Below are 5,931 nucleotides of genomic sequence, written 5' to 3'. Positions count from 1 at the left end.
CTCTCGCTCTCGCTCTCGCTCTCTCTCTCTCTGGTTAATAGAAAGCTATAAAATTTTAATTTTCATATGCAACATAACTCCTAAGGTCATCTCTTTACTTCGCATAAGCTTGTGTTTCACTGACCCATTTTAGAGCCTGTTTTGATTTATTTTGTGTGTTGATCTTTAATAAATCCTTAGAACAATGCAGTGTCAATTGATCATTTCCTATTCAAATGCATACTGTGTGTGTGTGTGTGTGCGTGTGCGTGTGTGTGTGTGTGTGCGCGCGCACGCATATGCACTGATGAATACACATGGTGTTTGAAAGGGATTCATATCATAGAGAACAATATAGTCAATGACAGTCAAGTGAAAGCAAACTTTTTGACACATGTGTTTTCAACAAGTAGGTCAGGCTATGTGGCAAATAACACATATTAGACATTAAAATTTTTTTTCAAAACTTTAAAGTTTACAGGAGGTATTGAATTCTATGGCATTGCAACTTTTTAATTGTTATGATTTTATTATTGCTGTTGAAAGTAGGACATTTTAGGGGGTGTCATTGATACGCACAACCTCTAATTGAGCACTTGCTACGTGCCTGTAATGTGTACTGTGAAGGGGGCTTCCCATTGTCCACGTAGAGTCTACACCTTATTTGGGGACAAAAGGCTATAGACAACTAAACAAACCAAAACAAACCTAAACATTTTGGTAAGTGCTATGAAGTGCTCATTATGGTGAGATATTATAGCAAATGGCATTGCACAGTCAGTTCTCTACTTTACACAGACTCCTTAGAGACAAGTTTGTTTCCTAATCTGTAAAAGAGAAGTTATAATACTACAAAAAGTTCTGGGGAGAATAAATTCAATTACATCTTTTATCATAGGGCCCAGCATATAGAACAGTGGTTCTCAACCTGTGGGTCACGAACCCTTTGGGGGTCGAATGACCCTTTCACAGGGGTCACTTAAGACCATCGGAAAACAAAAAGATATTTACATAACGATTCATAACAGTAGCAAAATTACACTTATAGAATAGCAACGAAAATAATTTTATGGTTGGGGGTCACCACAACATGAAGAACTGTATTAAGGGGTCGCGGCATTAGGAAGGTTGAGAACCAATGATATAGAAGGTATTTCACAAATAATAATCTCTGTATTTCTACAATCCTATATCTAAATTGAAATAGTATATGATGAATATACTATTATCTAATATGCAAATTATGGAGAACTTAGTTAATAAGTAAATCATGAAAATCAGATATCATAAACAGAAAATATTCCTGTTTAAATATTAAAATAATGCACCGACGCCCATAAATTATAAGGAAAAAGTGGGCTTTTTGAAGTTGGCTTTAAAAAATAATCATGTCCTTCAATAAGATCTTTAATAGCAATTTCGGATTGTTACATTGACCCATTAATGATGAAGTGTGACAAGATTTATGTTACCAAATCTTTGTGCATTGATCATAGTTATTGGAGTGAGTCTGAAGCATGATCATGAAAAATATCCTCAATTTCATTTACTATTAAAAACACTACCAATTTTTAATATTGAAGTACCCCTATATTCCCTTTATATGACCTGGGCATAAAGGATCACTCTGGGAAGACAGTGACCAGATGGCAAAGTCTCACAGCTCTAGGGGAGGTCTGAAGATGCCACTGATTCCTAGTCTGAAGATGGCATTCCTAGCCTGTGAACAGTAAGCAAATGACAATACTTTGGGTAATGGAAAAGCTTCCAAATATATGATGTTAAACCAATAAGAATTCATCACTAAGTAATAAAGAGTACATGTCAAAAAGAGCATAGGGAGAAAGGAGTTATTTGCACATAGAAAATTCTCTTCATATAATAAGTATTTAACTCAGTGCCTGAGGTTGTCGCCACTGTTGAATCCTTGTATTTACTTAAGATCACAATATATAAAGGATCTATAATTTTGGTTATTTGTAGTTTGCACTCAAATTGCTGAAATATCATCTGAGTATGTTAAAGACAAGAGGTAGGCTTTTTGAAACTAAGATTTACTTTAATAAATTACAAATCGGATGAATTAATTTTGTTAATTTAGTTTATAAGAAATATATTTAGAAACAATGTTAAATTCCGTGAAAAGCATTTGTTATTGAATTTCATGTCATTTTTGTTCATATTCTTTCCTTAGTTTTTAAAGAAGACATACATAACATATTTTCCTGTATAATTTTTTGCTTATGAACATTAGGTTGTCACAATCTTTTCCCAAAGAAGTGTTCGAGGGAGGTCTCAGCTCTTTCCTTTTCAAGATATTAAATAAATAATAACTCTCCTGTTTCATTCCAGTATCAAACTCTGTTCTAGATTCTTAGTGGAGTTTACATCCTAGTAGAATAAAACAAGTAAATAATGTCATGGGGATTTAATTATTATGTAGTAAAGTGAAGCAAGTGAAGAACCAGAGAATGCTGCAACAATTATTTTAGATAATATGGTTAGAGAAAGTCTCTCTGATGAAGGAACATTTGTGAAGAGGCCTGAATTAAGAGGCTGGAGGGTGGAAGGGAGTCTTGCAGTTACCAGGACAATAGTCATCAGGGCAGAAGGAAGGCAAGTGAAAGGACTCTGAGGTGTGTGTTTGGCATGTAAAAGCAACAATAAATGGGGTAGAAAAATATAACAATTAAGTGGATGACTCAATTAACTGTTATCCCTAGTAATAGAAAATCTCAGCAACATTCAGTCTCTTTTTTGTGTGTTATTTTTTTCTCTAGAATCTGCCTCTCCCCAAGCCTCACCATCTCATTCTGTCTTTTTTTATTATTAATTATTAATTAATTATTATTATTTTTTTTACTCTTAGTGAGCTGAAAATATATAGCTGTCAACTACCTTTCCATACTAATGGTGCCATAGAATTGAAACAAAGCCTCCTTAGGATTGCCTTTAGCATGCAATGTTGTTGATGATAAATCAAATTCATACATTTATACACACATATGTTTTGCCTTCATAGCTAGTAATCTAGTTCACTTCTTTAAAATACTTTTGAATTTCTTTGTTTTGTTTTTTTTTTTTTTTNGCTGCTGGCTACACACGGTAGCCCATGGCAACCCACTGCAGCAGGGGCTGCAGCCTATGCTGTCGCCAGCGACTCACATCAGCCCAGCTCCAGGTCAGGCTGTTGTTCAGCATCTTAGCTGTAGAGGGAGTGTCACTGGCCCTCATATGTGGGATCTGAACCGGGGCCCTCTGGCCAGTTCTTAACCATCGTGCCACTCCACCGGCCCTCAAATACATTTTTAAATTAAGCAGTTATTATGTGCCAGGCCCTGTTCAAAGTGATGAGGATATGGGAAAAAAAAAAAAAAGGTTTAACCAAAATCCATGCCCTCCTTGAGCTTACATTTTTAAGATGAGGATAGAAATTAAAATTCAACAAATAAATAAGTATAGCACAAATAAATAAATAAGTGAAGACACCTATAGAGATAAATAAATCAAGGAAGGAAGATGGAGAGTTTTGGAGAGAAGAAGGCTGACATTTAAGTAGTCTGAATGGTCAGGCTGCTTTGATAAGGTGCACTGGTGTCCAGAGGAAATAAAAGTGCATGCTATTCATGTATATGGGACAGTGCTCCAGGCAGAGGGAATAGAAAAGGAAGGGACCCAAGGCATGGTAAAACTTTGGAATATGCAACGGGCCTGACAACCTGGAGCTGAGGCAGCTAAAGGGAACAGAGCTGGAGGTGAGCAGGCACCAGATTGCTGCTAGCATCTTATGGGCCAGTGCAGGAAGGCAAGTTTTCATTCTGAATGAGATGGGAAGCCACTGAGGAAGTAGAACACTGGTGCGAGGACATCCGGCGTATTTCCTAAGAACACTTTGGCAGCCATGTTATGAATAAACAGAAGTAAGCAAGATAGGGAAAAGGAACTAGGAGGCTAAGGCATTACAACCATTAAGAGATGATGGGAAGAAATTAAGTAAACTTGCACCAGAAGTTGTGGCATTCCTGGGAAGGCCTAGAATTCCTAGGGGATAGATTGTCCTCAAAGCTCATTGTCCTTTTTTTTTTTTCTTTTTCTAGACTATCTATGTTTTAGGAAGTTCTGTCCATATTTTGCTCCCCAAAGATGAACTTTTCCTTTTATACTTTTAAAAATTGTCTGTACTTGTTCACTGATGTAGGATACTCACATCATTTAAGTCATGCTCAGGTATTAATGAGCTATTACTATCAGTTAATGTAATTTATATTTTATCAAAATTAAAACAAAACAAAACTATGCCTTTCCCCCATGTTTTCTTTTAACTTTGCCAGACGGATACTCCAAATCCTTTATCGCTTTTTAGAGAATGCTAAAAATGTTAGGGACAATGCGATCAATCATAGCTTGGGCTGTGCTACCAATTTGAATAAAAATGATCTTTTATTCTTTTATTTAAATTGAGCTTCTCTAATAAGGGTATGTATCTGAAGAGCATCTACTGTTTAAAAAAAATTTTAAAAAGCTATTGTATTGTGAGGGCGAATTTATTTTAGAAAATTTTAGGCGTGTTGGCAGGATAAAATATGGGTTATTTCTGAGTGACTGGATACACTTTCCTTATTTTTTTGAGTCTCTAACTACATGTTATCCAATGTTACTATGCATATGTTATTAAGTATATTATTAAGTTTGCTCCAAGGGCATAGTACTGACATATATCAAATTTTGCACTATATCCTTCTGGGGAGTGATTTCTGAAGACTTTATGATTTGGATTCTGAACAGAAAGAAAAATTAATTAAAACTGAAAAGGCAACTTTGTCATCATATATGTCATTCATTTGATAAATGTTTATTGAGCACTATCAAGCTGCCAAGCATAGTGGCAGGGAATGAAGATGAAAATATTAATTCACATGGCCCAGCAAGTAGATAGAATTGCAAGCCAACAATTCTGAAATATTAAATACTACACAAATTTATATTAACATAGTAATACTAGTAAGATAAATAATAATACTCATACTGTCACATAGCCATGTGCAATATGCTATAGGAACAGAAAGTGTGTTATTGATTGAGAAAATAGGATATTTAGCTAGAAATTTATTGTAGGTTTATAAAATATTTGCTTAAGGATATTGAAATTACAACACTTGCAAAGCATTACGTGCACTACTATTTGCATATTGATTGGGAAGCAACATTGCAGACTGGAAACTATAAAGGCTTTGAAATTAAACCATAGTCCTCTCCTCTGCTACTTCCTCTGCTAGTTACTAGCTGGATGGCTTTGGGAAACGATCTTAATTTCTTTGAGTCTCAGCTTCCTCATCTGCAAAATGGAAGTTAATGAGGAAGACCTACTTCATTTGATTTTTGTGTGGATCATATAAAATGAAACATGCTAACCAACTAGCACTTTGTTGGTGCCTAAGTAATTGTGGCTATTTATATTTATTTGGAGATTATTTGTATATTTAATTGAACTTCATTGTGGTATGAACATTATTTTGAAAATAAACATTCAATACTTGGTCTTGCAACACTCACAAGCATTTAAAAAAATACAACTAACTGTACAGTGGGTATTCATGACATATAATTCCCGATGACTCACAGCATTGTTTTTCTGGTGAGCTAGGCATTTTGCAAATGATTGCTAAAAACAGAAAATCAATCTTTTACATAACTTCATTGTAGGACTAGACCATATTCATAAATCTCTGTATATTAAGGTATACTCTTAAATTATTTCAATAGGAGGGATGTATTAAAATACTTGCTTCAGTTAACAAATTACTTAATTTTACTCTACTAAGAGGGATGGATACTGAGAAGTTAATGAACAAATAAAGTAATTTAGGGATTACAAAAAACAGTTATTGACATTAGACTGTGAGAAATTAAGAGAAACCCTAGTACACTAAGTAAATTCTTGATAGTGTGGGT

Source organism: Hipposideros armiger, unplaced genomic scaffold (genome assembly GCF_001890085.2).
Source record: "Hipposideros armiger isolate ML-2016 unplaced genomic scaffold, ASM189008v1 scaffold_835, whole genome shotgun sequence".
NCBI classification, from domain to species: domain Eukaryota; kingdom Metazoa; phylum Chordata; class Mammalia; order Chiroptera; family Hipposideridae; genus Hipposideros; species Hipposideros armiger.
This window is presented reverse-complemented; position numbering follows the sequence as displayed.